Raw genomic sequence first — 11,992 nt, forward strand, 5'->3', positions numbered from 1 at the left:
GGCCTTGTTTGAAGGCATCGCTGCTATTATACGTTCTATTTGTTTATAATCAATGGTGCTCAGTGTGAACTGGTCAGAGAGAGCGTATTGTCTCGGTACAAAATAATTCTGATTTAGTGTTAGGTTGCATTCATTAGCCAGGGACGTAATTTTGTCAACAGTGCTCTGACCAACAGATACGAAAAACTGATTAAATTCGTCTGCAACAGCTTTGTCGCTCTTACTGTATGTTCGCTGAGATGTAGATTTGCAGGGGATGCACTGGCGAATTGCTTTCCAGATATTATTGGTGTTATTTGGATTCCTCTGGATTTGTTGGGCCACAAATTCCTGTTCAGCAATTCTGATTTCCCTCTTTACTTCCTGTCTGAAATATCTGTAGGCAGTCCAAGATAGCGGATCATTTGTTTTCTTTGCTTTCTTACGCCAATCATCCCTGGTCTTCATCAATCCCCGGATGTTGTCTGTTACGCATGGATTTGGTTTACAGCGTGCTTTGAAGGTTTTAACTGGGGCATGGCGGTCGAGTATCTCAGTAAATAGCGAATCAAGTGCATAAAGTTTGTCCTCGACATCGTCGAAAACATCAACTATGGACCACGGTGCCAGTGATACGTCGTTGCTAAAATCAACAGGACTGTAGTGTTTAAAACTCCTGGTTGTAATATAGACGGGTTTGGCGCGCGCTTTCTTCAATTTTAAGGTGACATAAACCAAGTCATGGTCGCTAATCGAGCTTTCCATAACCGTAGCCGTTTGAACTTGTCTTGTGTCCGATGCAAGGATAACATCTAGAATTGATTTCGAAGTCTCTGTAACTCGTGTTGGCGTGTTGATCAGTATTGACAAGTTATAGGAACGGCAGAAATTAACAAGGACATTAGCTCCAGGATCGTTGCTATTCTCAAGTCTGCAGTTCAAATCTCCCAATAGATAAATTGGAACATTGAACGACGAGGCATAAATAAAGTTCTCTGTGAGATCTGAATCGAAACAAGATAACGATGCGTCCGGTGGTCTATAGGTTGTACAGACAATGAAAGACTTCATGTTCCTGACGTGACCAGATGACCAATTCGTTGCAGCCAACAGGGGAAGACAACCATCTTCAGCAAATAAGGTAGGATTTACAACATAAAACTAAAACAATATAGCCTCCTGTGAGGCTATATTCCCCAAACTTCCTCTTTCATTAATCAGTCAGGCCTTACTATATCTAACAATGAAAATCCATTGTCAACGAAAGTTATGGAATATTTTTTCTTAATTCCTAGAATTGGCATCAAAGCAAGCGTGGTGATGATTCCCTTGCTGGGTGTCACGTGGCTATTCGGTCTCCTTTCGCCTGTACATAAAGCTTTCGCTTACATCTTCACCATACTTAACTCTGCTCAGGTCAGTGTTCGATGATATCTCTAAAAATCGTTCAATATCTATTATGTTACTTTCTAACCAAGTGAGACAGCGTTACAATGGTCATATGATATTTTTTTGAATTTTGAAAACAAAAAGCTGTTAACTATGCAAGAGAAGACAGACTTCTTTTTCCATTATAAGATATGCAATTTTCCTTCCTTCTTGAAAATCTTTATAGATATCTGACTAACTTATTTGCATATTGTAAAAATTAATGATCTTGAAATCATATTTATGCTGCAGGGTTTCCTGATTTTCGCTCTACACTGTATGCGAAACACTCAGGTAAGAAATTATTATTAACTTTTAGTATTTCGATAGATATCCGAGTACTAGTACTAAGAACCGTATTTCATATTGCTTGTCTATCTGCAGATCAAAGACCGATTCAAAAGAAAAATGAATATCGTTTTTCCATCTTCTATAAAGAACAACTCTTCAAGGAAGAGCTCACGGGTCAATCCAAGTGAGGTTGGGGATATATGGACAGTCGAATTGCAGTCTTTTAAATAAGTTGATATAAGTTGATATAACTTAAATAAGTTGATATAGCCAACCGGAAAAGACAGTCAATTTCTTGGTACAAACACTTAGTTAACAGCGATTAGTTGGTTGCGATCGGTCTGAGTTACGATCTGCAGATTAAAGAGGTCATTCTGTTCATCTTTGTTTAAGCACTCAACTAGTTGTAAACGTAACCTAACTTCTTCATGATTATAAGGTTATTCTTTCGGCAATCGGATAGATGCGGGCATTGAAGATTTGACGACATAAACCATTCTATCAATTTAAATTTCTAATGGCTCAGTATGCTGACGACTGTCCTTCGAATAAGGTTACAGTCTATTACAGACAAGGCGGAAATTTATGCCAGGAAATCATGGCTCGTTTTTCTTTCAAAAAAAAAAAGCTGCGTGTATTTATTTTTTCATTCTTGCACGCTAACTCTCTGCGCTTGCTGCATGATTATTTAATATTCGGCATTTTACTTATTGAGTTAACAAATTTTTCATCAAACATTATTATTACTATTAACAATAAGCTATAATAACTGAAAATATAAGTTTCTATAAATTTCGAGAATGGCTATGTATTCCAAGGAACTTTCTAGAGCATTTTACTAGGTTTCGTAGTTATGATGTAACACTACCAATATAGTTATGTTGTAAGCTTCCAGAATTTTCTGGAATACTTTGTACATAAGGACTGAGTCGTGTAGCAGTAGTACTTATTGTTGTCGGGAGTGACTGATTTTTCAGAACGCTGTACCGAAAGAGAGCTACTGTGGAAGATTGTTAATTTAGGTGAACTTTGGAGACAACTGTGAGATTGTGTCAATACTGAGCTAAGATATAGTTTGTAGTGGGCTTCTTTAAGTTTATTGAAGGATAATTACTCTACTTCATTTAAGAGTCGCTCATTGATAGGAATATTACAAGTTGTTTAATAAAGTAGTTAGGTTTATTGATAAATAATGCTCTTTCCGTCGGTTAAATTGTACTGTAACAAATAATACTAATAGTATTAGTGGCTGACATTCAAATTTGTTGCTTAATGAATAAGTAGATGAATACGTAAATGTTTCAATAAATAAACAAACAACTAATTTAGAAAGAACAGAAAAAACCCATATGGCTGGATCTTTTGTGGATCAGTTACATTAAACCATTTTGTTTTCACATTCCTAAAATAAGGAGTATCGTTGTGAATCAAAAATACAACGATTACTTTGGAATTAAATTGGGGCAATGTTAGGTGCAAAGGGCATAAACCAAGAGATTATAAACTATTCGGCATACATTATTAAAGAACGATTAAAGAACTTTTATGCAGCGCAGACTATTTAAAGGGAAAAGCTCAGCGACAGAAATGTGGAATATTTCCATGGGCCTGGTTTTCAAATATCACTACAGCGGAGACGTAACACTGAAGAGGAATTTCGACAAGCAAGAGAAGGAGTCGATTATGTAGATGTGTGTGACAGTTTGCAACAGTCTAGGTTACGTCAAACCCATTTATAAACAAACATGAATGACGAAGCGTACGATTAAGACGGAAGAAGTAAAAATAAGAATTTTTCTGGACTATACAAGAAAACTTCTCTCGACACCGCTCAAATGCGATAGGTCAAAACGCTTCAAGCTTCGATTGACTAAATAGATCGCAGCTAACTTGGGAATATTCGAGAATAGACAATCAATTATTCCATGAGCGTGGAGAGATACTGGGAGAGTAGAATGTCTCGCCCACAGAGCACATCATTATGACCCAAGAACGTCTCGCACAAAGAGCTTTTGACCTCACCGCTCCTTCTAAAATGTTGTACTTCGAACATTTGGACACAAAAGTGATGGTTTGCATGATAATAATGCGTGTTGATTGACACATGAGCGAGTTAGTCCATCAAAGTTAAAGGCGTACGAATTAAATAGACCCACCAACTGAAACGTATGGCATGTCATAGGCGAGATGAATAAATAATAATCATTTCCATTATTTTATGCATACGAACAGATGGCGTAATAGCTTTAGCTACCAGTCGATAAAAAGAAGTTTATTCAAGAAAACTTTCATTTAGCAGAGCTCAAACAAAAGTAATCATTTTAAAGTCAATTATTTTTGAGCTGCTTCTTTACAAAACTTCAACTACTAAAAGTGTCTTAATGCCGTGAGGTTTTTCGATTGTATTAAGAAAACAATGCTCCACATCTGGTGCAAGTTGCTTTTTGTCTATTGGTCCGTCTTTGACAGAAAAATAAAAATGGAGACTAACGCCATGAATATGCAATCACAGATCATGATTTGCATCAAATTCAAACTCGTACCAAAGCGTTTTATGAGGACGTCGCAAACTCAAAACTCTCAAGCGGCGTGAATCAAATTTAAGTGCAGCGATAGATCCTAATAGCAACCTTTGCTTATCTTGGGCATGATGAAGTAGATGATAAATGCAGCTGAATTCGGCAAAATTTTCAAAACCCTTTTAATATGTTCTGTGCTGGGTAAGTACGACACTAGTTATTCCCCTTTGTTCTGCTGTAGCTACGAAACTGTCGAAACTGACTTTCCAATTTATGAAATATTTATTTCCATTTTAAACCTACGGAACTCTGATAACAAAAGATACCAAACTCTACACATGTCCTTTCTAAACTATTTGTTAATCATTAAAGCAAAAGTTTGGGATCTTTGTATTATCATTATTATCATTATTATTAGTTTCTCGATATCAATCGCCTTCCGCATAATGCCAAATGATTGAATTGTGTGATGGGTACAACTAAATCCGGCAAAGTGTGCGAAACCTTTTTTAATAAGTTGTGTGCTAGGTAAGTACCACCTTAATTATATCTTGACTTTCCATTTGTGAAATTCAGCCAAACGAAACAGAGAGGCGGCGGTTATTTGGCACTGTTAATTAAAACAAAACAAAAAAAAAACAGACTCTAAAGATGTCTGCATTAAACTCTTAATTCTTAATCAGAGTAGGATCTCTTATAAACTGGATTCCTAAAGCCTATTAGATTCCATATAGTGCAAAGTAATCACAGATCAAATAGCACAGGCGAGACATCCATGCGGTGGTCATGTTATTTTCGTCACGATTGTCTGCACAACAGCTTTGGCAGCCATATTTAGGATGAGAGGAACAGAATAGCTTAGTTGCTATCGTTTTATGCCACTACTACAACAAGATGTCAAAAGGGAAATACGTCTCCTCTTCAGATAGGTGCTGAACGTTCGACGTGCTTAGACGAAAGATCGGATTAATTATCAGGGTCCACTTAAAATGGCCACTGTATCCTTAAAAATGTTTCCCTCGTGTAACAAGTTTTGTTCAGCTGGTTGGTAAATTGCACAGATGCTGTACTTTATTTAAATTTCTCCGTCTGCTCCCTGAGGAAGGAAATAAAAATCATGGGTAGATGTTACAGGGCATATAACAATTAAATGCATTAGTACTAGTCTAACTCGAAATCTAATAAACTTTTTCATCGTTTCAAATGTTGTTCTTGAGATAACAATCAATTTATTTGCTCATTTCCTCTTCTACATTCATCCTTCCTTTGTTGATGGATTTGCAAGGAACAGGTAGGGCAGTTTAATTCCAATTATAACATTCATGTACCTTAAAATGAACGGAAAAAAAGACAATATCTGACTGATTTCGCTAATAACCAGTCACAGACTTCGTGATCTAAAACGTGAGTTGGAAAGCAAAACAAAAAAGTCAAAGGATAACGGTGCCATTACTATGATTTCCCTGATTTCCACTTTTAAAACCTTGCCTAATTCTAATTTTTGCTTCAGTGACGTAAAGGGTTTTGTTGCTTATCGTTTGTTATTAAAATTAAATGTAAAAAAATACTTTCTCGAATCCATCATCAGCATTATTACATGACTGTAAATATATGAAAATCATATATGTGCACTGCGGTTGAAGAAAAGAATATGGAAGCGATCCTCGCAGTTATGAACACTACTTGAGTAGTAGTGAATATAAGGCCTGAAAAATAAAACTAGCTCCCAGTTGGCTTGTTAGCTCAGTTGGCATAGGCTGCACTGGTATCGGAGAGGTTATGGGTTTAAATTCCACATGTAACCGTTCATAAGTGCGAGGATTGCTTCTACATTCGTATCAGCATGATTGTCATCATCAGTATACATTTTTTCATTTATGTATTTATTCCTTTATTTTCTTCCCATAGAGTGCCAAGTAACCTGTTTCAAAAACTCCTCTTATATGTTGTCGAAAAGGGGAGGAGTTTGAGATATAAACAAGCATATCTGCTCCAGTCAGGGAGGTGACTTAGTCTCCATCGAAACTGAAGAAGAATGGCAGTTTATCAACCGTGAAATTCAAAAACGTGGTACTTGGACTACTGGTGCGTGGCACATTGGTTTAGAGAAGAAAGGTGAGGTTTGGACCTGGCTGCGTGGAGAACGACTGAATATTTCAAAATGGCAAGTTTCTGAGCCAGATGATAATGACAGAAAGGCGGAAATATCCAAGAATGGAAGCATCTTTAATGGTATCTCTACGCTTAGTAGAAATGCCTTCATTTGCGAGACGCCCGGAGGTAAGATCACATTCCAACCATAAAGTATATAATGAGGTGAAACATTAAAGTCTTGCACTTGTGTCATGAATATTGCTCTTGCTTCTTAGAAGTAAAAATATTGTTCACAGAATAAACTCAGCTCACCTAACTGGTACATCTGAGCGATGAATGAACTTTTAAGCGTGTATTAGTAGTTGAACATAACGACACGTGTTCCAAAAAAATTGATCACTCTAGAATTATACGTTTTCGCATCGTCTGCAGCTGGAAAAACAGCGATCGAAATTGTTCGTTTCACCACTTTTGTCGAGCGCGCTACGATTGGGACTGAATCAAACCAACAAGGCATGTTCATTGAGGTCAGTGAGTGTATGCATGTTGTTTGGAACATTAAAAACTAAAGTATTTTTTTTATCATCTGTGTTTGTTTGGGTGTGCGTTAGTGTGTTTCTTGTATGAGGAGGGGGAGGGGGAGGGGGAGGTGTCAGTTCAACGAGGAACTAATTTATTACTCGGAAATTCAACTACCAAAATTACATGAATTTACGGATAATCGTAGCTGATATGAAGTTAACCAATTCAAAAAAGTAGGTCAGAGATTGCGGACGCCGTAGTGAAGAAAGATCTATGGTATTAATTGACACCGATCAAACATAAACTGCAGATGTTATAAAAATGGGAATCAAAGAGAGAATAAGTTTAATATTATTTTGAGTAAACTAAAAGGCATCAGAAACGCTTAGGTGTAATAAAAACATTCTTTGCGAACGTTTGTGATACTCATGAGAGAATTTACATAAACCTTCTGACAGCCAGGATCAAGCTTACCCTTACATTTGCGAATGAAATATGTTTGAAACAATCTCAGATAACGTTTTCACGACAAACATGTCTAGTTTTAAACCTTGTAAGCACAGGAAAGGTGCAGATGGTTCTGTTTGTGTTGGTCCTTAACACCGAATGAGCACAAACAAGAAAATCAACCAAACAGTTTTTAATCAAGTAAACAGATCAACCTCAACCAACTGACAAGAACGTCAACGCGACGTTTTTTCTGAAAACGCAATATTATATATCAGCGGTAATGGCCACTACTTCATAAATAACATCACACTGTTACTATCAGTATTACGAATAACAACAGTTATAAAACTTTCAGTTATCAGCTATTTTCATGTAGTTAATTTATCGATTGAACAAAATGATGGTGAATATCAACTGCAAAGAATCATCAGTCCATTGCTTTGTTAGATAATAACGCGTGATGATGTGAAGTGCGTTATCTTTTGTGAAGAGTTTGTGACTCATGTCGGTTAAGATACATGTCAATAATCGTTTTATAAAACAAATACAAAAGACCCGCAGACTCAACTGTTCTTCGCATAGGGGAATCAATTTTATGTTTATTGTATTCTATTATAATATCTGATCGTTTGAATTGTAAAGTTGTAGGGGGGCCTATTTCAATGCAATGCAGTGAACATAATAGCAAGCACTACTCTATAGCGAGTTTAGTAAGGGTTACCTCAGTTCTCATATGTCACCGGAGGGCGTGGAAACATTTTCTTGTTTACAAAATAGTCATTACTGTGTTGGAATTTAATTGATGTTCTGCTCACCGAAAAGATAAACATAGCCATGCGTAGTATCCAAGAGTTATTACTTTGGTTAGGAGACTTGAGATGGGACACTTCGTGTTCCTAACGCTTTCAGTTTTGTAACAGAAAAGGAGCATAACTTTTAAAGTAACGAAAATGTCGCACTACTTAACCTTAAGAGAAAGGAAAAAATCTAATTTATCTGAACTCACACTATTTGTGGTCTATTGTCTCTATTGTCTAAAAAACTCTAAGCAAAAACAAAATTCATCGGTGCCACGCCTACTTTTGTCTCCTTCGCAGCTGTTGTTTGGTCTCTCACTCACTGGGAAGAGAGGGCGTTGCGTGACGAGACCAAAGAGATGCCAAATGCCGTTTCTTAGACAGAGAGAAAAATCAACATTATTCATATCCATAAAGGGGTAAGTTTCTAAAGAAACTGTGGTGCTGCGTCGGTGGGAGAGTATAGCAGTAATTTAAACAACTGAGTTGAAAACGTAAATTAGCCACCGTAAAGGGTAAAAAAGCTGACGTTTCGATCGTTAGCCCTTCGTCACAGCGATTGGAGGAATTGTGGGTTGTGTGTGTGTTTATATGCAGATAGTGGAGCCACGCCATTAGTGGGATATGGTGACGAGGAAACAGGAATAAATTAGTTGAATGAGAAGCGCTCGTTGATTCCGTGGGGATTAAGGGTGCCGATTTGGAAGATAAATTTTTTGTTCTAGTGTTTTACGGCTTTCCGAACTGCCTAGATGTAAGGAAAGGCCGCAGACTGCCATATGCTGTTAAGAATGATTAGGAAGATTAAAGTGTCTAGCGACTGGTTTGGATGCGTCCTTGTCATTTCTTTCCACGTCGCGAAGGTGTTCCCGAAATCGGTCACCTAGTCGTCTTCCTGTATCGCCGATGTATAACTTATTGCAATAAGAGCAAGTTACGCAGTAAATCACATTGGCGGAGGTACATGTAAAGTGATCAGTGATCTTAGTGAAAGAACAAGTTTTGCATTGTGAGCGAGCGCATTTGAAAGTTCCAGATTGGTCATTGGTTTGAAATGAACTACTGACTAAAAAGTTGCCTATGTTTTTGTCACGTTTGAATGAAATAAGTGGGGTTGCGAAAAGATAATGCCAGTCTCCGAATCGTTTTGGAAGAATTTAAAATTTTTAAGAATGATAGATTTAACTGCGTGGTTGTGAGGGTGAAATATAAGAGTAAATGGAATGCGGTCAGTGTTTTCCCTCTCAGCCGTGGGTAGATGGAGTAGAGTTATGAAGCACGAAGAGAAAATCTAAGAAGACGAAAGAAGTCTAAGTCCAGCAATTACCTTTTGAAATCGTAGCTCTAGGATTCTTGAGAATCCGTCCTGTGATGCTACCCATCAAACCACGTAGCTGTTTACACTCACAAACCGGGAGGATAAACGGAACCTCGACGCACCCTTCCCCCCTTCCCATGTATCTTTTTCTAAAATGATTGTAATATATGCCATCGTTAGCAGAGATGTTCTGCTGAAACATTTACGTTGTCGCAATTTTTGAGATCTGGGGTGAAGTCAAAATATCAGGGCTTACTGACTTTTCAGATCCGGTACCAGGTACTATAGAGGGAAGGAAATTTATCCCTGCTCCCCTTGACGTCGGTGAGTATCTCGCAAGATATATTTTTTTGCGTTGGCTTCATTAATCATCTCAGATTGAACAGAACATGAATGCGTAGCGACAACGCTCTCCTCATGCCCGTCTCTCCTAGGTTGATCCTTACTTCCAGGATTTGTCCACGTTTTATTTTTCCTAGTTTTCCTTACTTCTCATAAACCAGCACTCTAAATTCGAGTTGCAAATGCCACCTTCTAAAACCGTTTTATTTCACATCTTGCATGTCACCCAATCGAGGGTCTCCATGTGGTTAACCGTTAGCCGTAGGTCGGTCAAAAAAGCTGAACCCTTAGTTGTAGAAAAAATTAACCTTGAAAATCTTTCCTTCCTACACTGCGTTATTTTGTGTTATTCAGGGTTATCTGAAGCAGAGAAATGGCCCCAATTTTAACCGTCAGCCGTAAAAAGTTCTCCTCGGTCGGCCCTCCTCAGTTTTAAGAAAGTTTCGATTTTTTAACACGCTTTTTAGTTCAGTGTGCAATCGTGGAAAAAAAAAATCAATATTTTCTACACTCGAGGAACCACACTGACCTGGGGTACCCCCCATGATGAGGATGCTTTCGATAAACAGATGAAAGCGCCATTTCCCAAAGGGAATGATAATTTCTTTTTTCTTGCCTCCAACGATTTTTGACAAAACATTACATGCAGAAGGAGCGCGTCGCGTGGCATCCAGAGAAACGGCTACCAATGAAACTAGCGGTTAAAAAATCTGAAAATGTTGAGGTTTGTATCTCATCTAATAACTCTCTCCAAGGAAATAGGCAAAAGTTGAGCGAATGAGACATAGGTGCGCTCCTACTTCTTACGACAAGATGTGACAAAACATACCTGTCGCATAACGCACTGAAGAAGTGCGTCGCGTGACATTCTAAAGAACGGCTGCCAATGAGCGATATTAGCAGTTATAGAGTTAGAAAATAACGCAGTTTATCTCTCATTCAGTAAACCTATTCAAAGAAATGGGCAAAACTTATTAAGCGAATACTACTTCAAACGACAAGAAATGGCTTATGCAGGTTGATGCAGAAATTTTCTTCCCTTTGTCATTGATTTCCACTTCCATTCTAACAAAATGTGAAACAACTTGTTTCATTGTTTGACATTCAAATGTTTATTTATTGTACTTAGATAATAAGTAAATAGTCTAATTGAAGTGACTAAAATAAAAAATCCAGAACGTTCTGAGCTTCTTTCAATGCTCTGTAGGCTAGTAACTAAAATTTAAATCAAACTTCTCGTTTTGCCTTTGGGTGATTAGTTTAAACAATATACTTAAAATGAATCGTTCAGCATGTAAAAAATAACACAGTTTATCGCATTCAAAATTAAAGGAGAAATCTCAGAAAATTAACTAATACCAAGACTAAATCCTGGCCATTACGGCCAAAATCTGTCATTTTAAGTCCAGATAAATAAAATTCTGATCGGCAGAAACTAACTTTAAGTTCCGCATCGCGCAGAATGCCCGGACATCATTAATTATTCATCAGCACTGAAGCGGGAGATTTGAACGCACTCGCGCCTTGAAAAGCCCATAATTGGAAAAGAAAGGATTGAAACTAGCGCAGCAGCGGTCATAAAAGTCGGTTTTTCAATTGCCAGAAGCAATAAGTGGGAAACCCAAGAGCGGGTTTTTGAAGAGGAAGTGTTAATCTTTAATTTAAGCTTAAAAAGGGGAAGTTTGAGAAAGTATAAAGACTATTCCTGAGCCTTAAAAATAGACGAGAAACGGAAATTTTTAGTATGAAGGCCGATTTCAAAAGCGATTTTTTCAAAAACTCAAACCGGCTTCCAAAAACCCAAGAACGGAAAATAGAAGATGGATCTCTCCTGAAACAGAATCCGTTTTAACTTGGAAAATTGGTGAACGACAACCACTATTCAAGAAAACCACTCATTTGTAAAATAGACGATTAACCGCGAGTTTTAAAAATGATCTTAGCGCATCAGCTGCTTTATGCAACTAAACCACGCGATGATGGATGATCAAAAAAAAAATGACCGTGATCTGGAGCTCTTTTCAGAGCTCATAGAACCCCCGATCCACCTTCATCTCGTACAAGTAGTTCCACCCTTTTCTTGAGGAAAGCAACCCAATGTACATAATTGAAATGTGTGGCGAAGCAGCCTGGAAACGGAGAGTATTTTACTGGCTAATTTAGTGTTAACAACTAAGTTGAAAACGTAAATTAGCCACCATAAAGGGTGAAAAAGCTGACGTGTCAATCGCTCTGACGAAGGGCTAACGCTC

At 37.7% G+C, this 11,992-nt stretch overlaps 1 protein-coding gene across 6 annotated transcripts in view; it reads right to left on the reverse strand.

Annotated features, from left to right (window-relative positions):
* LOC149051372 (replication factor C subunit 1-like) overlaps positions 1-11,992 on the reverse strand; it is a 106,458-nt gene that overhangs the window by 48,499 nt on the left and 45,967 nt on the right. The gene's annotated exons all lie outside the window — the stretch shown is intronic.

This window comes from Pocillopora damicornis, chromosome 1 (assembly GCF_964200805.1).
Source record: "Pocillopora damicornis chromosome 1, jaPocDami1.2, whole genome shotgun sequence".
NCBI lineage: Eukaryota > Metazoa > Cnidaria > Anthozoa > Scleractinia > Pocilloporidae > Pocillopora > Pocillopora damicornis.